We start from the raw sequence: 27,741 nt of genomic DNA, 5'->3' as shown, positions 1-27,741 counted from the left end.
TTTTGTTTGTGGACAGATTGTGTTTACTGTGGGAGTGGCATTCCATTTCTAGTCATACCAACAATGGGGAAACACTGGAGCCTCTGGAATGCATGGTGCTGGAAAAATCAGTCCTGCGAGTGTGAGGACAAATCATTCCTCCTTGTTTTGCCATCCTCAGCCGTGCCCAAAGACCATGTGCCTGGGGCTCAAGCAGGGTTACCCGTAGGATAGAGACAACATGACTGAGCAAAGCTAGCCCATGGCTACCCCAAGGCTAACAGGGCTGTCAGTCTCACCGGCACGGATAGGATCTTGTTCCCGTGCCTGTGTGGTCGCTCCTCAGTGTCCGGGCCCACCGAGGGCTGGCCTGGAAGTGGCACTTCAGCTCCATCTCAGGGGAAGTGGAGGCTGAGGTTGTGTGTGCAGTAGGCCCAGAGGTTGTGCAACCCTCAAAGGTGGGCTTGCAGCTTCCCACCGGGCAGCTTTGCCTGGAGCAACGGAGCCAAAGACACAGGTGTCCCGGGGAGCTGGGACAGCTCCAGAAAATAATTTCTGAGAGCCTAGGTGCCGAGACACAGGGTTTGGCATTCCCGAGGCTCTCGGTACAGCTGCTTCTCCAGTCCGACCTCGTTCTCAAGCCAGTGCTCCCAAAATAGCATCTCCTCAGCAAACTGGCGCTGCCGGCGGCCAGGAAGAAGTTGAGCGGAGACAGTGGAGCTTCAGCATACCACTTTCGGGTCACATCCTCCTGGTTCTTGGTGTCTTCCCGAGAAATATGTAGCAGCCCCACGAGCGGCTTCTCCCTGAGCAGAGACATGAAGGCCAAGTTGTCCGCCCCATGTCGGGCTGACAGATGATCATCAGCATTGTACTTCTCTTTTCAAAGGTGGGTGATGATCTTGTGTGGTACCGAATGATCTCTTCATGGTTGGTCCGAGGGACAGGCAGAAATCCTGAAGGGCTCTGTCAGGGGTTGGTGATCTTGTGCACCTTGAGTGGGCCACCAGTAAATCTGGCATGGGTTGGATGGCTAGGCTGTCCAGGTCCAGTGACGGTAGCTCCCCACCACCCTGACCAGCAGCACCGTTCCATGGACGCCGCCGTCCCTCCCAGACAAAAACAGTTTCTTTAAAAAGCTTTTTTTCTTTCCCCTTAGCAAACAGTATAAGCACTTTTTAGTTGAATGTGTTTTTAAGAGTACCTGAGATAGCATATAGGCAAACCCCCTTTTTAAAAGGTTTTGTGGATTTTTCAAATAGTTTCATCATAATAGAATTGGATTGTAATGGCTATAATGAAATCATCACTAGAAATTATTTTTTTAGTTTGGAGGCCTTCATGATGACATAAACTTGATGTTCATTTCCTAAAGTGACCTAGCTAGGAAGCGTATTGATCTCAATAGGAAATGTAGAGACAGTCCAAACATTCTTTCCCTCCCTGTCATTTCTCTGGGATGCAGTATTGTCTTTGATTTACTATTTTGGCTGAGGGGAAGGGACAGTTTCAGAGATTTCTACTTGGCTATTCCTGGCCTCTTGGATAACTCTGACCTCCTCAGGCTCAGAACCAATGGAGGGGGTCAACGAGCTACAAAGTATATCTATTTCAGTCACACATTTGGGAGCCAGGGAAATGACCACTGGGTTTGTCCACAGTCCCAGTGGACTCACTAGGAGCCAGACCCAGGCCGGAATTCCATTTATTATTTAGCTCCCGTGTGATCCCATGAGTTTAGGGAGCCAAGGAAATGCTTTGAGTGTCTGGGTGGCATTGTCCCTTTCCCCTAGTAAATGGCCATAAGTTTCTTTAGGGAAGGATGGCCGAATCATTACTGTGTTCACTTGCTGTGGTATTTCAGGGTCCTTCTTCCTGGGAACCTAGCTCTTCTTTAGGTTACAGGTCCAAAAATTGGCTCAGGTTCAGAAATATTGGGATGAGTGACGTCAGCCTCCTGGTTATCTATCCTTAATCTCTTTTGATTTAATGGATTAAGTAATATCCTCCCTCAATGCCCAGCTATTTTGCCCTTAGGGACACTGTTCTATTAACAATGTCCGTATTACTCTGAGCATAGACCCCCTCTGTCTGCCTTTATGACTTTGCCTCTCTTTACCATAATTATGTCTCTCTTGGGCAGGGGATCTTATCACTCCCATTGCTACCAAGGATGACTTCTCCTACCACCAGCCATGGCTTACAGAGGACAGTTACCACTGACCTTAAAGATACTGGTGCCTCCCTACCAGCATATCCCTGTTGCTTGGCAAATGGTGCTCCTCCCATGTTTCAGCAGAACGACCTCTGGTGGTTTCCTGGCCCTGTGTAGGTTATCTGCTGCCACATGCCCATTTCACTCAGCTTTTAAAACCTCTCACTGTCTATCATGACAACTCTGGCACGGTTACCTCACTGAGTGTGCTCAATTCTTAAGAGGCATCTTAGTTGTGTGTTTGTGCTATCTGCCAGGGTCCTTGCCCGAGTAGTTAAATCCTATTTCTGGATAGACTAACCATTACACTGCCTTGCATTCCACTAGCCTTCATCAAGCATTCACCTAATCCAGACCAGAGCATCTTCATAAGCTCCTGCCTGTTCAACAGCTCTTTGAGGGTGCAGACCCCTTCTACCCTTATCAGGCCCAGTATGTCTTTGTTTGGGTTATACCGTGACTGAATCTAAGCTATTGACATCATAGCAAGTAAGAGAAAATGCTAGCCCTTAACATGAAGAGAGGGCCCCAGGTGTAGGCTCAACAGGTTCAGGGGAATCTGGGAATTCATGATTCTCCTGTACATAAATCCAGATGTCCTGTCCATGTGCCAGGGTCAGTCACCCCCTGCCACCACAAAACCCTCCTTCCAGAGCCCTGAAATTGGCATAACAGATCTGTCTTGTTTGGGAGCTTAACCTTTTGAGCTCTGCTACTGTTATGATTAACTCCTGGTTTGTCCTTCAGTTTTCTCTGCCCTCCCTCTGGGAGACGAAAGGCTCTTTACGCTACCAAGGAGCCTGTCTCTGGCTTTCACTCTGAGGTTTTAAATGTCAGTCACTCTTAGCGCTTTGTCATAATTGTTTTATCCAGAGCGTCAGTTGAGCGTGGGTATAGCCGACCAATCCCATCATCCTCATCGTTACTCTTTCCCATTTCCTAAAATCCTATTACACCACACCCATCAGTGATTTCCATTCCACTGGGCACTGTTTTACCATCCCAGTTCACCACTGGCAAACATGGTGAACACAATTGCACTACGCCCTTGTACTAGAGGTTACCAGGTACTATGTGGTACGGTGTTCTTTTACCAGAGGGCACTGTCTACCCCAGGGAAGGAATTCAGATGGTCAGCCAAGAACTGTTCAACTCCATGGCAGCATCCACTTTCTCAGCCATTCGTCGTACTGACTGGCACTGGTTGGGTTCTCCAGGAGGCAGACCCTGAGATGGAGTTGAAGTTCAAGAGTTTAATTATGGAGTCTCTTGGGATCACTTCCTGCAGAAGAGGAGAGATGATGGCAGGATTGGGCCGAATGAGAAGTCAACCTGGAATGCAGCCTCCATGGAGCCTGCAACAGACGGTGTGGGGACCTCCAAAGCCGGGGTGGCCCTTGCTGCTGTCCAGAATTGGGCTTTATATCCCAACACTGACAAGTCACTGGATGCCGGCATTCAAGGAAAGGGTCATGGCCCTTGGTAAGGCAGCTCTCTTCAGCAGATGCAATCCCGAGAGAGGGGCTGACCGCTGAGGGCTCTCTGCTGGCAACACTCCCAGCAGCTGGGAGAGGAAGTCTTTCATCCCTGGAAGGGATTCTGGGTGGCGCATCGCAGTGTCCACCACACCCCGTATTCCAGGCTATGTGAAGCAGATATTCTTGGCTCTGGGAATCTCTCTTTGCAAAGGTGAATGTTAATATTAAACATTTTCACATGTGAGCTACATAATACTCTAGTTCTGATTTTACTTCCCAGGTAATTGCCATTAGCTTTTCAGCTTCCTCCCCCAGAACCCTGTATCATGCGTGGTGTTGTCAACTCACAATAGCGTTCTCTAAACCCACAAGTCAGGAATAGGACAGTGTCTTGGGGGACACTGGGCCCTGAGGCCCTGTATTGCCTTTCTCCCTTTTCCATCTGGCTGACCCTTTGAGGCCTGACTGATGTCACTACTGCTGTGACATTTTCCTCTAGTCCTCTGGGTCAGGACTGTCTGCAGTCTCCTTTCCTGTAAGTATCTGGTAGCATAATACTTACGGTGCCATATTCATAATGCTAAGAGCTCAACTTGGGAGACAGACTCCCCTCAATGTAAATCCCCACTCTCACGTTTTGCAGCTATATAACCTTGAGTATGTGATGCACCCTCTCCCTGTCTCAGTTTCCTCATCTGTAAAAGAGGGATCACCCTCACAGGGTTATTGTGGAGATGAAATGAATTAATGTGTACCAAGCACTTAGAATTGTGCAAGCACAATTTATGCTCTATGTCTTGGCTATTATTTCCCTGTATTCTATATTGTATCTCATTTATTGGCTCATAAGGGACAAGGACCATTAAATAGCCAAGTGTTGGTTAGCACAGTGCCTGGCACAAAAGACAGAAATAAGTACTCATTGACTAAAGTTGACTATCTAAGGCCTAGAAATCTGTTACCTAGCACAAGGATAATAATAAATTGCCCTCACTAAAAGCTGACAACTATATATTTCTTATAGAAGTATTTGTGTTTATGATGGCAGTGTTAAGCTCCAATGTTTTCTAAAGTGTCTCTGTGGAACACCAGTTCTGTGAAATAATCCACAAAAATGAGTTCAGTGGTCAACTAAGCTGGAGAAATAGTACAGACACTATTGGATTCACTTTAGAGTATTTAAGGCTCTGAGAAGTTCTACGGTGATATGACTATATGTTTTAATGGAGTCACAAATCCTTTGATAGTTCTCTCTTCAAGTATCAGAGTTTACCCTCCTCCAGTTCATACAGGCTGAACTTAGTGGCTGATTCTAATGACTAGAGGATGGCAAGTGTACCAGTGTGTGCTTTCCTAGTCTGAAGACTCGATCATAAAAGGAAATGCAGTCTCTACGCATAGGCAGTTGCTATGTGTCAAAGAAGGCCAAGTGGCAAAGAACTAAGGCCTCCCTCCAACAGCCTTCTTGGGAGTGGATCCTCCAGCCCCAGTCAGGCCTTCAGATGATTGTAGCCCTACATGGCACCTTGACTGCAGCCTATGAGAGACTTTGAGCCAGAACCACCCAGCAAAGCTGCTGAATTTTGGAAAAATGTATTTTATAGCAACAGATAACTAATGCAGAATGAAACATGTTTAACTTTATATAATCTGATGTCTGACCCAGGATAGTCATCCACATAATACTCATCTAACATGGCAGCCCAAACTCTTGTTAGAATGTTAAAAAAAAAAAAAAATCACTGTACAATTACACATTATCAAGTTTCTCTAAAGCTCTGTTTTAAATATTTTAGAAACATTTTTTCCTTTTTAAATTGTTCTATAATTGATTCCTTTTTTTTTAATGTTTTTAATTTTAGTTCCAGTATAGTTAACATAGAGTTTTATATTAGCCTTAGGCATACAAGACAGTGATTTAACACTTGCATACATTATTCAGAGTTCATCCCCTATTTCCCCATCCACCCTCCACCTCCGCCCTAGCATCCATCAGTTTGTTCTCTGTAGTTAGTTGAGTCTGTTTCTTTGTTTGCCGCTCACTCTTTTTTTCCCCTTTGCTCATTTGTTTTTTCTTCAATTACACATATGATCTGCAATTAATTCTTAGAAGCAAACAAACCAACCTACTATCATATTATTATCTCTGGATTTTCTGAAGACTGGATTTAACATCCTTGCTTTGCTAAATGCCATTGTTAAGAAGAGCCTACTTCACTTTCACTAGCCATAGATTCATGTGTGGCTTTAAAAATACTTCGCAGTTTCATTATTGATGGGCACTTTAATGGGCCTTATTACCTAGATTCAAATCATGTATTCAATATTGCATCAAAAATAAAATAATTCAAGAAATTCTTGGAAGTGATTTTTTTCTCAAAAAAATTTCCAGTTTAATATTATTACTGTATCAGTTTTTAGATGCCCACTTAATAAAGTAGTAAGTAAATGATAAAAGCATTGATGCAGGCTTTATTTTAAAGGCATATTCAGATCTATGCCTCATAGTATTCAAAGCACACTGAGATTGATTAGTATTGTCCTTGGGTGGTTTATCGGAGGTTTTAGGTTATCCATAATAAACTTGCTTTTAAGTTCAATGCAGTTAGTATGGAATCTGCTTAATTATAGCTTTTTAGACATTTCAATTTCCTCTACTTAGTTCGCATGAAGACAAGCCCTTTGAAGATCAAATATTTAGCCACCTCCCTACTTTAAGGATGTTTTGAGAGAGCAAAGATTTTTTTGTCAGTTAAGAGAAAGCAGACATTTTCTAGTATTGTGTTAAGGGAAGAGCTGGATGGAAAAACTGGATGGGGTGGGGGACGGGAGGGGGGTTAGGCATCTTTCTCTCCACCCAAACCGCACCTCCTCAGGATGTCTTCATCATTTTCTCTGAAGTGAATATCTAGACCACCAGACACACCAATTTTCAAATGTAAGAACCAAACACATTCCAAAGCCAACTGTGAAGAATCTTTTTTGTTTCATGGCTGTTTTACATTAACCTAATCTCTCATCTTCCCAAATACTTTGAATAAGTGAGAAGACCTGACAGTTAAAGAGTACAATTTCTTCATAGTCGGTTAACTTTCTCAAGTTACTTTTCCTCAGTTTCACAATGAAAAATCAATGCCAAATAATATGTATTTCTATCATTAGTGGCTTTGGACTTTAGAATTACAGATTCTAAGATAACTGTAATAATAGATAGCAATGAGTCCGTGTTCGACCCTTTCCACATGTCATCTGTCTTTATCCCCAAAACAGTCCTGTGAAACAAGAGGTATTTCAGCTCTGCCACCCAGAAAGGAGACTGAGGCCCAAAGAATTCACTTATATTGGAGCTTATAGTTGAAAATAGATTTGTCTTGGCATCAAAAGTGCAAATAACTGTAGGAACCACTATAACCTTGTTATAATCATTTTTGGCCCTTTAAATTAAAATAATCTGTTTATAGGATGTCCTTTAATTGACAGAATTGTTATATATAACACTAGTATGAAGACAGAAAATACAGTTTGCATAAAAGATTATATCTAATTTCCCATTATACCTTTACACACATCAGGGATATCAGTTCCACAATCAACTATGATAATTAGAGAAACAACAAATGCCCCAGAGGGAGCATTTTCTAGTGATTATATCATAGATACATAATAATATCTTTATAAGCTAAGCAGGAAAACATTCTCAGAAGCATATTGTTCAGGTCAGTGATTTTATAAGAATTCCATAGGATGAATAGCCCCTCTGTCAGAATAAAAGTTGTGGAGCAAATTCCATTATAATTCTCTTTTCTCAGTCACTTGGAACTTTCTCAAAAAGTCTCTTTCCAAGTGAAACTGTCCCTGGTGGCTGCCTCCCAAATGTGATTTTTTTTTTTTAAGTTAAAGGAAAATTTGTTTCTCCATCCAAGAAGGAAATAGTTATTCAACCACTTTTTCAAAGGCTTTTAAGTATAAATACCTCAAAACTCAAACTTTTAAGTACTTAAAATTCTATATAAAATTAGGTAGCACTCAATTATTCTTTTTTGCTATATCCTATGAGAAATTAGATATAAAATTCATTTTGGAATTTTACAAAGTTCAATAAATTGTTTACTGTAGTCTGATCTGGACTAAAAACAGGACTGGTTTTCTAGAGCTACAGTTGGATGGAATTTGACTAAACATTTGAGCAGAGTCTGACTCGCAGTGGCTTATCTAGATAACCAGTCATGGCTTCAGGATAAAGCATTACAGGCTCCCTTATTCAAATTCCATTCAAGGCTGTGGCAAAGCTGGCTAAACTGTCCCTTTAGTATTTCTCTCTGTGCCGTTAGTGACTTGCCTCTACTGAGAGAGGTCTTCCTTGAGTTAAGCTCAGCAGCTACTTTGAACCTCAGTCACCAAGATCTCCTCGCAGCTTTAAGATTGACCAAGTAAACATCTCTACCCCACCTCCCTCACCTGAGAATACAGAACACTAGACTTGCATGCAAATTAATTCCCAGTGGTTGACATAAGTGCCATTTCAGACAACTTTGTAGGGTAAGGAGACACAGGTACTTAACTATTTCAAAGAGCCTTTCACCCACAAAATCTGTTGAACTGGACCTTGTCAGATATTAATCAGAACAAAGAAAATTCACTTTGTACCATGTGCATAAGAAAGTTAAGCCAGACAGCAAATTCATAGGCAATCGAAATGTAGCAGTGTTCTGATCACCCAATCTGTTTGTTTACGCCTGCTACCAGAACTGGAAAACTAACTTGTGCTACTCTTTGTTGTGGTATTTTAGAAGCAACAAAGATTAAAGGTGATAGTAAATTATATGCTGTTTTAGGTAAATTGGTTGGCTGCAAATTATTTTTAAAAACATAAATTAGCAAACTAGAAATATTTCTCTTATGTTCCGAAGTCTGAAGGCAATTGATTTTGGTTGGAATAGTCCCCAGTGGCAGGGACCACCTCTTTTTAGGTGATTGTCTTGTTGGGAAGCCTTTTTCCAAGAGCACTTCATGTTCAAAGAAGTGTCCCCCAGCTTCAGACACTATGAGAAAACACAAAGAAGCGTACTCTTGGACTCCTTACTTCCATTTCCATTCCATTGTCTAGAACTCACCAACTCTTACCTGGCTGCAAAGGAAGTTGAGAAATGTAAGAAATTCCTTTATTCTGGAAAGTTATGCCTCCAGCTACGACTCAGGATTTCTCTTTCTGACTGAGGGGGAAATAGATATTTTAGGTAAAGCTAAACTTTTAAAGCCATATGTGTGATTGATGAATAAAATAAAATAGGAGAGTTATAGCAATTGCAAAAAAATAAAAGAAAACGAGTAGGAGAGACTTGGCAAAGACTGAGCTATTTGAACTAGATGAAGGAAGAACATAAAAATTGATGATTGTGGACTACTTTCCCAGGGTCTTTTCGGGGTCTTGGAGGTTAAATATATTGAGAGTTAAGATCTAGCTTAAAGATCTGCTCATTCCAAAGCAAAGTGGATATTTGGCAACTAATGAGTAAATTCAGATTGTACAGAGAAAGTTCCATATTGAATCAAAAATTGTCCTGGTTGCGACTCTATGGTATGTTTATGCTTAAATATTTATGATCTTCCAGAAAGATCTTATTCCTATGAAAATATGTGTAATGTCATCCTTTCTGTTTAGTACTTGGTGTTAGTGTACATTGCTCAAATATTTTAATAACTTAAAATTCCCATTTTTCACTACATTTTTCTATTTAAACAAGAGAAAATTATTTTTGCTTAATTTAACATAGAAAATAGAGTATATAATATGCAAGTGAGTCTTTTAGGAAATACACGATGAGTAATTTGAGTCATCTTTAGGAGGCTGTGGTTAAGAGTGCAGATTCTACTATTTACTCAAGATGTGACATTGGGAAATCCAATTTCTCTTGAGTTTCAGGTTGCTTGTTTGAAATCAGCAAGATGCCTACTTCTAAGGATTTTTATGAAGATTCATAAGCTTATATGTGTATACTTGGCATACACCAAGAAATCAAGGAATTTAAGGACATAGTACAGAGTCCAGTTCATAGTTCAGTCCATAGTTCAGTTCAGTTACTCATAATTTGATGCTTATGCTCAGCTTCTTCTACCAAGAGTCAAAGAAGTTGACTGACTTAGAGTTTTCAAACTGAGCTTAACTTCTTAAAAATTTCTAATATTTTTGAAACATTATATGGATAATTACATATAAAAACATGTATTAATATGCTTTAGTGACAAAGTAAACAGGTAGAGGTTAGAGATACATGATTTTGCTGAGTGAGGTCTATCATTCACTGAACCACTAAATTCTAAAGAGTCAGCTTTTCTTTTTCTTGTAAACTTTGTCTCTCTCTCTCTCTTTTTTTTTTCCAGTTAGAATTGCATGTTTGTAATTTTTTCTTGGCTGCCAAGGATATTCCCTTCAAAACATTGCAAGTTAGTACATTGAAATAGATCTGTATCTGTATCTTTATCTGCATCTGTGTGTTTGAAAAGTTTTGCCACTCACACGGAAATTGTATCTTTTAATAACTTATCAGTGGTCTGAAACCTAGGAAAAGAGCCTTGTTCAAGATCTAATGAGCTCATGTACAAAGATTGCTTTAGCTTCCAGTTCTGAAGCCCAAGTTGCATTGCATTTGCTCTTATGGAGCAATATATTATCTTGAAATGAACTGTGGAAGCACTTTGTTTTTAGTTGTGCTAACATGAAATTTTAGAGGATGAATATATCACAGTGAAAAACTGGAAAATGTGAAACATTGTGTCATTTGTTTGCCTTTCATATAAACATCAATATTGCTATTTCCAAAGAAAATAGGGAAGAATATTAATTCTGATAAAAAAAATAAGTATTGTTAATGAGCCAGGCACATGAGATATTTGGCTTACAGTTTCATTAAATAAAAAACTCTACCAATAGAAGAATATCGTGTTACCTTCGGGGTCTATTCCATTTTTTACATAGGCGAAACCTCCTCTGCTTTCCTGGGAGCATGTTTCAATTAAGCATGATGAACATATTTCAATTAAGGTTAATATTTCATATGTATTTTTACAGGTGTTAGTGGCTAGATCCACAAATATATTCAAGAGTTGCATGGGTGTATAGAAGGTCCCATTCTGTGTTTCTGAGAGTGCAGATATATGAAACTCCAAATGTCTACAGAGCCAGGAGTTAGAGTTGACAAGTTTTTCTTATCGAAGTCATGTCAACATATTGCCAAACTACTACATGTTCTTGTCAAATTGCTGCCAGTTTTTCGAGTCCAAAATCTGAGCGCTGCTCCATCTCAAAAGCCACCTTTTCATGGGAGTTAACATTATAGCGTAAGTTTCAACCATTTTCTGGCTCACGGTTGCAGGTGAAGTTCTTTCTGGAGATAAGTGAAAAGGTAAATTAAGATCCTGTTAACCTACACTGTTGGATGGACTCAGAGACTTGGGTCATCCCAAATGGCAAATGATGTGAAAACCACTATAGTTGCCTGCATTATTGTAGTCCCATTTAAATATGTATGTTAAGAATTCAATTTCAAGGTAAGGTCCTATGTTGCTATTTGCTCCAGGGTCTTGAGATGGTTACCCACTGTCTCCACTCCTTCAGATTGAGGACAAGATGTGCTCACAGAGCCATCTTCCTGGCGTATTTGCTTTTCAAAGGACTTCTCTACATACAGAGTCAATATCTGAGATAACAAAAAATGTATTGGGAAGTAGATGTGGGTTTTTCCTTGATCGAGTGTGCAGAAGTATTAACAAAACAGAGGTGTCCCTAAAGACAGAGTTGTCAGCAATTATAAAAGTGTGCCAGCCGCTCTGCTTATAGAAAAAACCTAATCTATTGGAGCCACTGGCTTATACTTTTCCCCACTCTGAGGCAGGGGTATAACATTATCATAATATTAGAATAAGAGAAATCTATGGTCTATCAAAAGCTTTCTGATGATTAAATGAAAGCTATCATTTGATTTTCATTGAAGATCAAAAGAGTGAAGTTGACAAGTTTCTTTTTTTTTTTTCAAACTGACCATTGGACTTTTATGTATTAAGAGCACTAAATTGAATAAAAACTACTTTTGACTTTTCTCTGAATTGTGTCTCCTGAGAGAGAAAGCCTGAGCTAATAGAGCATGGTACTTAACCCCAAGGTAATCTTTAGTGAAGCCATCCACATGGTTTTTCTCCTTGCAGTCATTTTTAATTTTTTTTTTAAAGATTTTATTTATTTATTTGACAGAGAGAGATCACAAGCCGGCAGAGAGGCAGGCAGAGAGAGAGAGGAGGAAGCAGGCTCCCCGCTGAGCAGAGAGCCCGATGCGGGACTCGATCCCAGGACCCTGAGATCATGACCTGAGCCGAAGGCAGTGGCTCAACCCACTGAGCCACCCAGGAGCCCCTCATTTTTAATTTTTTAAGTAAAACATTTGGAAGAAACTCAGCAGCAATGTTTTCCTCTGTTGGGTTTCTGAATGATTATAAACAAGACCTCAGTGTTTAAGGAGAGTACCCTTTACAAAACTCAACAGAAACCATTCTAGATAAAAAGTCTGTGGATAAAAGGAGTGTGTTTTTCCTGTGGTTTAATGACAAGTCTCAGATCAGTCCTGGAGCTCAAAGTTCCATTCCCACTGGCTTAATGTTGATTTGGTTTTGTAGTGGCTTTACAGATTTTAATCTTTGATATTTTTTGTTGTTGTTGTTTCACTGGGTTGAACTATATCTTCTAAGAAGATATGTCCAAGTCTTAACTGCTGATACCTATAAATCTGACTTTGGAGTCACTGGAGATACAATTTAACTTAATTTTCCCCCCTCCCCCCATGAATCCAGGATGATCTTATTTTTTTTATCTTATTTTGAGAATTCATGGCAGGGGGCTAAATACAATTATTGTTGTCTTTATAGAGATAGGAGAGGAAATTTGAGACACAGATACATGGAAGGGAAAGCCACGTGAAAGTGGTGGCAAAACTTGGAGTGATGAGTCTACAGGCCAAGGGTTGCCAAGGATTGATTGCAGCAGTCGCCAGAAGCTAGGAGACAGAGACCAGCTTCTCTCTCAGAGCCTCTGGAAGATGCCAACTCTGCCGACATCTTGATTTCAGCCTCCTGGCCTCCAGAAATGTGAGGTAACACATTTTTGTTGTGTTAAGACCCTGAGTTTATGGTAATTTGTTATAGCAGCCCTAAGAAACATACCCAGGGTGAGTCTCTGGTATGGCTCTTGGTAGAGTTCTTTGGTCCTAAAAGCTGTGAGAATATGTTACAATCACAGCACAGAAGGCAAAATAGCTGATGCTTCACCACCAGCTGCTTTAGTCACAGAAATGGGTACCCACAAAACCACTTATTGGCATCAATGGTGGGAACACCATGCCAGGACAAAAGCCTGGGGTTTGTTTACAGTTCTTAGTGTGACAGAAAAACAGCATGATTTCTCCTATGCCTTCAAAGTACAGATTTCCTTGATCAGGAACACCAACTACCTACAGTTCCACACCAGCCTTAAGGGGAACCCATGTGTCCTGCGACGTTGTAAGTCCGATGACAACAGGTACCATTAACTTCCGGCATTGTGTTGTTTCCTGATCATAATACGATTTCTCTTTTAATTTCTCTTAACATGCGTAATATGAAGTGACTTGCTGCCCCTTGAAGAGAAGAGTGAAGAAGGAAAGGAAGGAAGGGAGAGGAGGGGAAAGAAAGAAAGGAGTAAAGAGAGGGAAGGAAAGGGGGAAGGAAGCATGAAGTGAGGGAGGAAAGAGAAGGGAAGCTGAGTGAAAGGGAAGAAAGGAGGAAGGAAGAGCTCTATTGATAGATGGAACACGAAATACAGCACATTAATATTAAGATCAGATTGCTCTGCAGCTATGGCGAAATCAAACCTTGTCTGCTTTCTTAGTTGACTACAGGATGAACGGGCATAGTTGCCAAAAGCGAGACAGAGGAGCCCCAGGGACAAGCACTGGTGACGGAGACCAGCCGCAAGTCATCACACACTTTAACTCAGACCCAGTCCTGGGTGACACGGCAGGTGGGCCCCTTCCATCAGCACATTAGGCTGAGATTTAGTGCCATTACCAAGCGCTTCAATGTGCTGTTGAAATCCATGCAGTCTGTGTTTCTCCTTGGGTAAGAGTAAGTGATTCAGCGCCTGCTGCAACACTGCAAGCTTCTGGCTAACCAGAAATTTTCTTTGTAGCGGTATCTACACTAACATTTCCCTTTTATTTTTGGATGAGGTCTTTAGGAAAACAGAAGAACTTCCTCTGCCTCTTTCGTCTTCTCCATCCACACAGCCCTCCCTTCCCTGTTAATTTCGTAAGCAGGGTAGGGGAGCACCGGGACAGGATATCTGGCTTGATGCCCTACGTCCTGCAACTGAAAAGTCAGCAGATGAGTAGAATGATGATATTTAAGAACAAACAAAAGGAAAACATAAATCCTTTAGGCAGCAGATATGTGTAATTTACTCTGATTTTCTGTTTCAACTTTTCAGAGAATGCAAGATCTTAGACAATTGTGGGTCAGAAATAGGCCAGGGACAGCGCTAAATCTCCCTCAATTAGGCTCACAACAAAAAACACTATTTACAAACATATGGTGCGGCATGATGGGATTAAAAGAAGGGTGGGCCTAATTTGCCGTCTCCATCCACAGTGAACATCCCAAGCGTGGGGGAAACCCTGCTCCTCGCAGAGCCATCTGAAGCATTCTCAGCAAATGTTTCAGTATCCTTGGTTTTGACACAACGACTAGATTTTCAGCAGTTGACTGGGCTTCAGGCTTCATCTCTTCATTCTGTCAACCCCAATATTTATGTCAGTAAAAATGTCATTTCGTGGCACAAATGTTGGTGAAACAATACATACCTAAGGAAAATTAAGTATTGGGCACAAAAATCCTCAGTTCCAGTGCCTCCAGTCTGTAACCATTTGCATTCTATTAAAATCCCTGAAACCCAGATTTGAGCTTTCAAGTCCCTACAAATAACCTTCAGCTTTTGTCAGCCCTGAAGTTTTGAGACGGGCCTTCAAGACCCTCCGTGGTCCAGCCCAGCCTCCCTCTCTGCCCTTCCTTCTTACCTCTCCCTTCCATCCATCCTTCTAAATGGGATAATTTAAGTCACATGTATGTCCCATGCTTTCCACTTCTTTCTTGGATTAACCATTTCTTGTTTGACCTATACTCCTGCTCCTGTAGAGCTCCCAGCTCCATATTTATTTTTTAGAGTTATTTGTGTGTTGGGTCTCATCCTAATCGACTGGAGGCTCCTTAGGCAAAAGGACTTAATTCACTTTTCTTTCCTTCTCTCCCTTTTACTGATACTTTGAACAGGGCTTTGCACATGGTAGGCACTCTATAGTTCTTTGTTGACTGCATATATGAGCAGATAAGAAATAAGTAGATTAAAAGCCAGAAGATCAACATTAAATAATTTAAGTCATGATTTGGGAAGACATAACTGGGCAAAATAAATTTGAATCACGTGTAAGTTAGTGCTTCAGGAGAAAAATACTGTCTTCTGAATCATTCTCTTTTTCTTTACTCTGCATTAAAATTTAAACTAGAATGTTCCCACAGTAAATGTCTATGTATTTTATAGGTTCCAAGGGAAGTCAGATTAGTAATCAGGACTGTATTGTATTCATAAAATATTTTATTGTATCAACATTAATGTAATTTTTATGCTGTCTCCTCATAATGACAGTTTAGAGAAGTGTTAAAGCTAGGACTGCATCCCAAAAGAAATTCTGTCCTGAAGTGATGCCGCCAAGCCACCAAAAATTCAGTTGTCCATACTGTGAAGCATCCAAACACCTCAATGGAATTTTTTCCTTGTGCTACACGATTGCTCATCTGAACATAAAAGATACTTACACATAAATATTTGATGGAAAGATTTCACTGGAAAGGAAAATACAGGACAAAGTGTAAAATAGTATAGAACGCTTGGCAAAGGATGGAATCAAAAGGAAGAGCAAGTTGCCTTTCTATTGGATGTATATTCAGGGGGTATGTGCCCAACTGTATGTTTTCACAAACAGTGTGGTGAGACGTGATTGTAACTTTAAATTATCATTTGTTTATTAATAACAGAGGCTTTGGAGTGTAAGTAAGTAAGTAAGGCTATGACTGTAAGTAGCAAGAAGGAAGAGAGATAAAATAGTATAAGACGGAGACCTTGCTTTAATAGGCCTGAAAGCATTATCTTCATCACCTTCCAGGGTTTCTCTCCCTGATTCTAAACTCTGCATCCACTTGCCACATCAAGCCTTGGAAAAGGAGTGAAGGTGGGAAAGATGAAATGAATGGAGAGAGGACAGAAAAATGGGAGGAAAGTGGGGTGACACAGTAGCAGAGGGTACTCAGGAGTGGTTAGAATCCTAAAGGAATGGGGAATGGAATAAAAGCTGCTTGAACACCAGGGACAAAGAAGACAAAGGGAAGATTTTTGCATCGTGTATGTTGTATTATGCCGGTTATTTCTGCTGCCATAATCTAGTAAATGCCACGTGTAAGTGTGATTCTAAACATTTTACATATATTAAATCATTTAACCCCATGGCAAATATATGGGATGAAGGTCACAGAAAGCCCCTGACCTAAACTGTCTCAAACAAAACAAATTATGTCCAGTCATATTAATGAATAGTTCTTCAGGCAAGGCTTTATCCAGGGCACCAAAACACGTGTATTTCTCTCCATTTCTTTGCTCTACTGTCACTGATCACAATCTGCCCCCTCCTAGTCTCAAAATGACTGCCTCCAACTTAGAGCTAAGTACATATTTCCTGTTCAATTGGGGATTGGGAATCCTGTTCAATTGAGAAGGTGGGGTGGGGGGAATGCAGTGTAGACAGAAGTCCCAGAATTAGGGGCACCTATGTGGCTTAGTCAGTTAAGCATCCGCCTTTAGCTCAGGTCATGATCCCGGAGTCCTGGGATCAAGCCCCACATGGGACTTCCTGCTCAGCCAGGAGTCTGCTTCTCCCTCCCCCTCTGCCTCTGCCCCTCCTACCTGCTCTCTCTCTCTCTCACAAAATAAATAATTTAACTAACTAATTAATTAATTAATTAATTATGTTTTTAAAATGTCGCAGAATTTTTTGGCCTGATTTGTAAGATTTGGTCTTGTGATCAGCCTATGAACCAATCCCAGTTCTGAGAAATGTGGATTTGCTGATGTTTTAAAGATAGATTACCCCTAGAGTGATGAGAAATTGAACTAACCATTAGAAAAGGGGCATGAAGGAAATCTTTATAATGGTAGACCTTAATGATGATAAAAGTGGACATAAAAATAAGTAAGTGGCTATGAAAAAAGCAAAGATTGAGAATCTAAAAAAATTTTATGATTCAACTTTGGTTAAAAGTTTACCTTTTCATATGTACATGCAGATGTGTATGTATGTGTATACACAGGCAGGTATCTATACTGAGTTCCAAGCAGGAGAAACCCTCCTAGGCTAATTTTGTCAGAAAGGGGAATTTTTTTTTTTAAAGGGTTTTGACTGGTTCAGAATATCCGGCAATTTAGCTTTTATACTGAAAACCAAGATGTGCCCTATTAAGTATTAAATGGGAGCTCCCAAACATATGTAGAGGATGCTGATCTTGTGTGGCCAAAAAAACCCAAAAATAAAAATAAAAATAAGTGACTTCACATTTAAGATGTGCATTCTTTTCGACTCAGAAATGTAACTTTTAGAAACTGTCCTGCAGATATTCTTGCACACATGCTTAAAGATGTATATATCAAGAATTCCTTTATCATTGTTTTATAATAGTGGTAAATGGAGGACAATTTAATATTCTTCAATAGAGGAATAAAAAATCAAGCTATGACATAACCGTACTTTAAAAATACCATACAGTTGACAAAATGCATGGAAAGACCTTTAGGACATGTTAAGTTTTTTAAAGATTTTATTTTTTTATTTATTTGAGAGAGAGAGAAAGAGAGAGCACAAGCAGGGGGAGTGGCAAAGGAAAAGGAGTGGAGAAGGAAAAGCAGGCTCCCCGCTAAGCAGGAAGCCCAAAGCAGGGCTTTATTCCAGGAGTCTGGGATCATGACCTGAGTTGAAAGCAGACCCACTGAGCCACCCAGGTGCCCCATGTTAAGTTTTTTTTTTTTTTTTAAAGATTTTATTTATTTATCAGAGAGAGAGGGAGAGAGCGAGCACAGGCAGACAGAATGGCAGACAGAGGCAGAGGGAGAAGCAGGCTCCCTGCTGAGCAAGGAGCCCGATGTGGGACTTGATCCCAGGACGCTGGGACCATGACCTGAGCCGAAGGCAGCTGCCCAACCAACTGAGCCACCCAGGCGTCCCGCCATGTTAAGTTTTTTAAAAGCAACTTTCAGTACTTGGTCTAATTTCTGCAAAACAAAGCTGTACATTTGCCTATATATGTATGCAAATGATTAGAATAAAGGGCTAAAAGGCTGTGCATCAGCTGTTTTCAGTGGTTACCTCTGGGAGAATATGTGGAGTTGGTAGGCTGGTAAGCAAGGACTTCCATACGTTCATGATTTACTCCAAATATTTCTGAATTCTTTGAATATTCTATAACCAGATTTTTTTCAAGTATAGCTTGTGTACATTATTAAAGGAAAGATTTTTTTTTTTAAGATTTTATTTATTTCACAGAGAGAGACACAGCCAGAGAGGGAATACAAGCAGGAAGAGTGGGAGAAGGAGAAGCAGGCTTCCCGCTGAGCAGGGAGAGGACGTGGAGCTGGATCCCAAAACCCCAGGATCACCACCAGAGCTGAAGGCAGATGGCCAACGACAGAGCCCCCAGGCACCCTTAAAGATTTTTTACAGAGTTTGAAAACCACTGCGTTTAGTTCATGGTATTAATGAAGCCATGCATATCTCTCTTTCCTCCATAGGCAAGTTAATGCCACATACAGAAAATCTCTGTGTGTCTGAGAAAGACTGTACCCACTGACGCCAGCCAGCTTGCACAGCTACATATGCCATTTAACACAGATCAGGTGAGAGAGGGGAATGGTTTTATTGCCCCCAGCTTATGGCATATGTCTTATTTGAAGGTTTGTGGCTTTGTCCTTTGTTCACTGTTTGAAACCATACCATACAACTCATTCATTTACGGTCACACAATTCACTAATTTTTAGTACATTCACAAAGTTGTGAAACCACCACCATAATCAAGTTTTAGGAAGTTTTTGTCTCCTCCAAAAGGAATCTCTTATGCCTTAGTGACCATTCATCTCTCTCCCCATCTTCCACAAACCACAAATTTATTTTCTGTTTGTATGGATTTACCTATTCTGGACATCTCATTTAAACAGAATCATACAATATGTGATCTTTGGTCTGGCTTCTCTCAGTTACCGTGATGTTTTCAAGGGTCATCTAATTTGTAGCATGTGTCAGTACAACATTTTCTTTTATTGTTATGTAATATTCCAATTCTTTTTATAGCTGTGGATAGAATTTGTTTATCCACTGATCAGTTGATGGGCATTTATGCCGCTTTCATGTTCTGGCTATTGTGAATGATGCTGCTATCCACATTCACAACTAAGCTTTATTTGGACTCTATTTTCATTTTGGTAAAACATCTAGGAGTAGAATTGCTGGGTCATATGATAATTCTAGGAACTTCCAGATTATTTTCCAAGGAGGCTGTTCCATGTCATATGCCTACCAGCCATATATAAGTGTCCTGATTTCTCCATATCCCTGCCCAAACTGTTTTTTTCTGTCTTTCTGATCACAGTCATCCTAATGTCTATGGGGATGACCCCTAATGGGGGTGAAGTCTTTTCCATATCTTCTTGTGTCTTTGAGAATGACCTCTTGTGTTAGACTTCTGCTACAGTAGCTCAGCATAATAAAAACAAACTCACATTTCCGTGATGAGTTCAACCACAAGCATCTATTTCTCCCTCATAGGTTTGCATGTCGACTGTGGCTCTGCTGGGCTTGGCTGGGCATTCATTCTGATATACTTCATGAATATTTACCCTAAGACCAGGGAGTACTCTTCTCATACCGCAGCTCAGAATCTCAAGCAGCGAGCAGAAATACTCCATGACCTAAAAATGATGCTTCACTTCTGCTCTCTAGCCATTGTTCAAAACCTTCATGTTGCCAAACCCAACTTCAGTGGAGCTGGCAAGCAAACCTGGCTTGCAGTGGCAAAGAGCATTAGTGTATAATTTTATTAAGTATGGAAGTAGAGAGTTGGGAACAATAATCCATTCAATTCCCTGTCTCCAGTTCTACCCTCTTTCCTAACTTCTAACATAGCTTACCCATTATGGGTTACATGTTGCTGTCACTCAAAAGTCAGTAGGTCTCAAATCTCAGACATCCTTTGTATTTCCCAAACAACTTCTCCCAACTTCTCCATCTGGGCAACAACACCCAAATTTGGTATTACTAGATGATCAAATAATTAAGAATTAGAGAGCCCTTCTCCCATCAAGCTTTCTTTTCTTTACATAAAATGCTTCTAACCACTACCTAGTATTTTTTTTCCTCTTCTTTCTTAAAAAATAAAACAAAAAACAACCCCTATATTCAGAGTAGCAATGTGCCTTTTCCCAGCTTCCCTCTTTTGCAGCCAAGTTTAACCCTATGGTGAAAATCTGTTTCTGGATAAGTTCGGTTTATTTGTCATTTTCTTCTTCTCTTTGTTGTCTAAGATATGGCTGTGAAACTGGAGGTAGAGGTGACTAGATGTAGAGGTAGAGGTGAAAGCCATGTGCTAAGAATTGGGGTGCAGAATGGAAGAAGGAACATGGGACACAGATAATCATGGAGTTCTGCCTACCTGACCGGCCCAGTTTGGGGATTTTTGCTATATTACTCTCATGCTGGTAAGGTATCAGTGTCTCTATATTAACTACCAAATGATTTAGAAACTTTTTAAAATGATAATTAAGATGTTCCAGAATCTTCTGTAAAGTTTCTAATCTTCCATCTCATGATATTCTTTGTTCCCTCAACCAACTACCCACCCTAGATCTAGTCTTTGTCTCTACCTTGTTCTGTGCCCCAGCTGGAGGCGCTACTGATGGCCTAAGTCTCTCAGGATATCTTGCTTGATGGCTTCTGGTTGAATTTGGCATAAGGAAGCAGAGCAGGAGGAGAAGGAGGTGAGGACATTTCTTCCAACCCACTCATGCTCTTCTTTGGCAGTAGTAACATGCCTTCTTGACCTCAGCTCCTAGCAGATAGCCCTCCCTCTAGGGCTCCAGCTTTCCCTAGGATGCTTAATACTACTTCCTTTGCTTACTCTTTATCCCTAGGGTGGTAAAGTTCCCCAGTATTGCTAGTGTCTGGGTACCTCAACATTCCTTGTTTGTACTTATATTGCCCGATCTCTCTGCGTGGTCTTACAGTCAAGTGTCTTCATAAAACCATCTGCAGTGAATTGTTTCCAGCTGGCATTTAACTAATGCAGTAAAACCTCTCTTAGTATACGCATTTCAGGTTTGCATTTCAGCAACTTTTCTCATAATCCTCCCTTTGCTTGAAATTTTGTTCCTCTCATCTCTGGGTCTAGCTGTCCTTCAAGGCCCTCTCAAACACCAGTGTTCCCAAGTAGCCCCCCTAATCCCCACACCGTGGAAATCTCTTCTTTCCTTGAACTCACTCAGCACACACTTGAGAGTGATTATCTTTTTCTGCTTTAAATTATAGTAACTTATGTACATTTAACTCTGGGCATTTTTTAGATTCTTTGAAGTCTGAACCCACACCTAGGTCTGATTGGTTTTGTTTTTCTCTTTTTTCTTTCTTTCCTTTATATTTCTCCCTGAACTTTGCCTCCTTCCTCAAAAGTACCCAGAACAAGACTTAGTACCAAATGGATGTTTTATCATTCATTCTTAATATGATTTGTTACTGCTGCTTATTACTCTTACGATAGGTACCAGTTACTAATTTATGATAATGTATACTTTACAAAAATTAAGAAAATGAAGGTACAGACTAAAATTTCTCTTTGGTGATAAATGTAGTTGTTACAATTAAAATATGCAATAATCATGTACCTATGATACATACACGATAGGGGACTTTATTTTTATTTAGAAGTTTTCAGGTGACAAAGTGACTCTTTTCCCAATACTTTTCTTGGGTAGCAAAGAAAAAAAATTATGTATGGGCAAATACCAATCTGTAATTGAGGCTACCCAGCATTATGAGGTGGAGTCAGAATTCTCAACCTACTTTGTAATCTAGTCTTTTAAAGCTCTATTCTGGGAAGTTCTAGAGATTATTTCTGGGAGTGAGAATAGATTGAGACATCTTCAATATGGCCTTCACTTGAAGAAAGGGTTCTAACCTAATCTGTCCTCCTGCTACAGACTTTAACCATAGTGTCTTTCATTTTAGTCACTAAGTCTCTGCCTAAACATCTCTACTAACTGGGAATTCACTTACTTTGCAATTAAACAGTATGTTTTCAAATGACCCTAAGTCTATAACGTTTTATCTTATATCTGACTGAAATATGACTACCCATCATTCTTCTCCTTGAAACTATAAAGAATATGTCTAAATTTACTTCATCAGAATGGCAGTCCTTTAGGAAGATCATACTTCCACAATCTCTTTTTGGGCTAAAAACCATTTCCTTCAAATTATCTTCATATGACATATCTAGAAAATCCACTTGGATCACTTTTTTTTTTTTCCCTCAAAATCCCTCTTAAAACATGATGCCTAGAACTGAAAATAATGTTCCTGGTATACACTGAGAAGGACAAAGTATAGTGATATTATTACCTTCTGTTCTCTGGGTATTTAAGAACCAGTTGTGGGACTTTTAAGTTCCAATCTTGGATGTCAGAAACTTAGAAATTACTATTCTGTCCTACCAAGTAAAGAGTTGAACAAACTGAGAAAACAATTTTTAGATACATAAGAGAAATGGGATTATCGGGTAAATCACTGACTCAAAATTGAAGAGACAGATGAATACAGAGAATCACAACTTGCCAGGGCATAAACCACTGCAGAACCATTACTGCGGTAGGAAAACCTGAAATGTAATTGATGAATTGCTAATGCAATAAGATAAGAAAAGGAATAAAAAGCATGGAGGTTGGGAAGGAAATAATAAAACTATTTTTGTTCACAAAGCAATTTGCAAACCTTTGACACCCCCCAGAAAAAAATCCTACAAATAATAAGTGATTATAACAAGGTTGTAGATAGAAATTTAACTGTTATGAGTTGTTGAGATCTTTTGAATCTTAATTTGGGCATCAATAGTTAGCTCTCTTTCCTATCTTCAGGATATAAGGACATTTGAAAATTATTCCAGGCTGCTGATAAAGAGACTATCTTTGAAGTTGACATCAGCACAAAAGAATGCACAACATTCAACCCATATTTCTTCATTTTTTCACAAGGATGTCATAAAAATTTTTATCAAATGCTTACTTTATTCCAGGTGCTCTATCTTATTCATATACATATATATACACAGATATAGATATGTGTGTATATATATGTGTGTGTGTGTATGTATATATACTTTTTTTTTTTTTTTTTACTGTAGAATAAAAGAAAGCCATTAGAACTGGTGCTGTAAGAAGTTTGTTGACATAAAATATTCATGATATATTATTTGCATAAAAATAAGCCTTGGAACAGAATGTGTTGTATGAACCTATATTAGTACATTTAAAGTCTAAAAGGGGGAGTCTGGGTGGCTCAGTTGGTTATGCATCTATCTGACTCTTGTTTTTGGCTCAGGTCATGATCTCAGGGGTCCTGGGATTCTAGCCACATGTTGGTTTCGTGCTCAGTGAGGAATCTGCTTGAAGAGTCTCTCCATCCCCCCGAAATAAATAAATAAATAAATCTTAAAAAAAATAAAGTCTAGAAGGACAAATTACATTTGTGATTTTAAAAAAGTATAATGATAAAAAATAGACTCTTCTAGAAGCATTGTAGAGAATGTTTTTCGTTTTTGTTTTTTTAAATATAAGACTGAAGGCTAAGAGACCAGAGAGAAAGACAAAGGAGTTATCCAAATCAGAACTGGAGAGAGCTCAGACTAAGGTAATGACATTGGAGATTGAGAGTTGACAGATTCAAGAAATCTTTAGAAGGTAGAACTGGAGGGACTTGGCGATCACTTGAAGTGGAAAGAGAAAGGATTTAGAGTGATTCCTGGGTAAGACTGATTTCCAGCTAAGCAAATCACTTCTTTAAGATTATTCATTGGGATGAGGTAAATAAAAAGAGACTAGATTTAGGGAAAACAGGATGGGCCAGTTTCTATTGTTACATAACAAACCACCCCAAAATTATGGCTTAAGAACAGAAACAATATTTACTTGATTCATAAATCTGCAACTGGGGCAAGGCTCAGCAGGGATCTCTCCTCTCTGATCTATTTTACCTCAGTTTGGGGTGATTTTGAGGCAGGGGTGGGGGGGGAGGCCCGGAATTATCTAAATATGTAACCTTTCCCCATGTCTCTACAGTATGATGGGTTTAAGAATTCTAAGGTACTGAGATAGAGAAAGAGGAGAATAAAAAAGAGGAAGGGAGAAAGGCAGAGGGGGAGAGAGAGAGAGAAGAGAGAAGGATGGAAAACAATGCAAGATGATGTGTCTTCCTGCTGGCGATTGCTTCACTATAAGCCCAAAGAGACTTAGCAGGTGGCTTGGTCGGTGTGGTAGGACCACTTGGGACATCTCCAGGCAAGCTATATGAGTAATTGTGTTTTGGAAGTAGTACATGAAATAGAAAAACGAGGGGAAGTTTATGTGACCAGATCCTCCTTTTTACCAGTTCTCTATCGTTGCACAGACTTAATGACTTTAAATGCCATTAAAATACCCCTTTATTAGGTTACAGTTTTGTAGGTCAGAAGTCAGACATAACATGACTGAGTTCTCTGCTGAGAATATCACCAGGCTGAAATCAAGGTGTTGGTCTAGCTGAGTTCTCATCGGGAGGCTCTGGGGAAGATCCTACTTCAAGCTTGTTCTCTTTGGCACAATTCAGTTCCTTGTGGTTCTGCTGGAGAGGTGCCTGTTTCCTTGCTGGCTGGTAGCCTGGGGCTGCCCTCAGCTACATTCCTTGCCACGTGTTGTCTCTGTGTTCAAACCAACAATGGCGAGTCAAATACTTCTCAAGCCCCAAATCTCTAACTTCCTCTCCTAAAATCAACTAGTGATAGGGCTCTGCTTTAAAAGCATGCATATGTTTAAGTAAGGCTCACCTGGATAATTTCTTTATCTTAAGGTGAACTGTACCACGGAATATTACCTTATCATAGGAGTATTCCATCATAGATTATGACAGTGTATACACCGGGGGTCCTTTTTAACATTCTGCAGTCCACACCTTCTATACCTAAATCTGATTTAAAAGTCCATATTCCTTCTGCTGTCCAAAGTTCCTTGATAGTATATCTCGACAAAGATTATTTGGAGATGACAGTATAATGTCAATAGATGAAAGATGGAAATAAAACTATTCCACTTCTGCTTCCTTGACTTTTGTCAAAAACAGTGTTCTGTGAATCCTAGCACATATTAGGTACTTAATATTTGTTGAATGAACGATGGATGGGATAAAGGAGAACAAATAAGGTAAGGGTAAGTGAAGGGTAAGGTTAAGGGTAAGTGAAAAGCTTAACATAATAGTAAATAGACTTTAAATGAGCACCTAGCTGTTTCAAAAGAGATTTTCTCCAGTTCCACATGAATGACCTTCCTGAGAGGACAATGGGTGAGATTCGTGCAAAACCAACTTAATATACGTTTGTTGAGTGACTGAATGAATATGTAGACAAATTCATTTTGTTTGGTGATCCTTGTTCTATGGGACTAGAAAGCTGTCCACCTCCCCACCCTCCACCCCACCAACAAAATGTTAACTATGCAGCTATATCCTATTTTGGTGATAATGTAGGGAAAGTCTTAGAGGTTTTTTGCTACATTTCGTTAAACACTAAGCTTATTTTAAAAGACACAATCTCCGGTGCCTGGGTGGAGGCTTAGTTGGTTAAGCGACAGCCTTCTGCTCAGGTCATGATCCTGGAGTCCCAGGACTGAATCCATCATCAGGTCCCTGCTCAGCAGAGTCTGCTTCTCCCTCTGACCCTGCCCCTTCTCATGCTCTCTCTCTCTCAAATAAATAAATAAAATCTTAAAAAAGACACAATCCCTAAAATTGTGAGTTTAAGCAGAGCAAATGAGTCTACATCAAAACACTGGAAATATTTTTCAGAAATATATGTTTCCCTTGTATTATAGACCGAGCTTCCATATACTATACATATATATGTATATGTGTGTGTATACTATGCATTCTGTTCACTAAATATTATAATTTTTAATTTTTTTTCTGTGACCCCTCCCCCAATAGATTGACTTTCAAAATATCTGGTTATAATAAATCTGTTTAATTACATATGGAATACATCCATGATTAAGTCAATCTGTTGTAATCTGAGAAAATTTTTAAATTATTCCTTAATTTATGGCTGTATTAAGGTATCAATATAATGTGATAAAGTGCCATGTGCGAACTTCAAACTTTTCATCACAGATGCATCTTCCTTTCGTCAAAAGAATCATTAAGATATTTTAATTCATATATTGCTTGTCTCATCCTGGGATACACTTATAAAATAGTAGCTTATTCAGAGTAACTTTGTCATAGCAATAAATTAGTAAATACCAAAAGTGTTTTATGAACTGAACACTATCTACACGTAACTGGTGCTAAAAAGAGGTGTTAGAAATACTACCCCTCTCTATAGAATCTTCATATCATTTACATATAAACAAAACCCAGTTAGAGAACAAGGTATCACACATGTTGTGAGGTCTGTTAAAACTGGAAGAACCCTTAGAGATTATATTGACTTTTCATTTTAGCAGTGAGGACACTGAGCTACAAGAGAGGGGAAATGATTTACCAAAGATGGCAGAGCTGGCTTAGTGGAGTTGTAAAGGAATCCAGCTCTCATAACTGTTGAAGTTAGTGGCATTTAAACAGGTAACATTGCAACCCACGGTAAGAAAGAGACTTCACTACATATCTTTATGGATCTATGGTGCCATCCGTATTACATATATCACAAAAATAGGAAATACACTGGCTAAGATGTGATAAGACAGTGCCAAGAGACCCTGAACTTTAAGATAAATATCAATTACCAAAATATTAAAGTGGCGGGAAAAAAGAATCTGAATACAACTTCTACATGCATGTAACTATGTAACTAAAGCAGAACTTTTTCCTGTGATATTATCTATTGTTCTCTTTTTTTAAAGTATCTTGGTGGGTCCACTGAATTGATTTTACTACCCACTAATGAGCTGACCTGATCCAAACACTAAATCATGTATCACAGATAATTAGAAACCTTGTTAACATATGCAACCAAAGTGCTAATTGTTCAGTTTGATAGTAGGTGCAGAAGAAAAGAAATAGTTTCACGGGGAACAGAAACCATCTTGGGAAGGTTTCAAATTAGAAATAAGAGTTTAGGGGCGCCTGGGTGGCTCAGTGGGTTAGGCCGCTGCCTTCAGCTCAGGTCATGATCTCAGGGTCCTGGGATCGAGTCCCACATCGGGCTCTCTGCTCGGCAGGGAGCCTGCTTCCTTCTCTCTCTCTCTGCCTGCCTCTCAGTGTACTTGTAATTTCTCTCTGTCAGATAAATAAATAAAATCTTTAAAAAAAAAAAAAAAAAAAAAAAAGAAATAAGAGTTTAACCCTGAATGGTTGGGTAAAATGCGGTGAGATAAAGAAGGAGAAGTAAACAATTGAGCAACTTAAACTGGAGGGGCGGGGGACACCACAAATGTGGATGTAGAAAAAATATCCATTCTTTAAAATATAACCATTTAACTTAATAAAAAGAATATGACACCATTTTTTAAAGTCTCAAGTAACTTCAGGGATGAAAACAAATTTTAATGTCTCTCTTAACAGAAAATAAACAAAAACCTGAAAAAACTAAATATAGTCTGGGAATTAAAATGCATAAAACTGGTTTAAGTAAAATTTGATGCAATATTTGTTTTATATCCTTGCTAT

The 27,741-nt window shown here is 39.6% G+C and overlaps 1 pseudogene; it reads right to left on the bottom strand.

Annotated features, from left to right (window-relative positions):
* Positions 1 to 245: 245 nt before the first annotated feature.
* The window catches only part of LOC132020270 (metaxin-1-like), a 28,794-nt pseudogene continuing 1,298 nt past the window's right edge, over positions 246 to 27,741 (bottom strand).

This window comes from Mustela nigripes, chromosome 6, assembly GCF_022355385.1.
Source record: "Mustela nigripes isolate SB6536 chromosome 6, MUSNIG.SB6536, whole genome shotgun sequence".
NCBI lineage: Eukaryota > Metazoa > Chordata > Mammalia > Carnivora > Mustelidae > Mustela > Mustela nigripes.
Note: the sequence above shows the minus strand (reverse complement) of the source record. Positions and strands in the feature narration are given on the sequence as shown.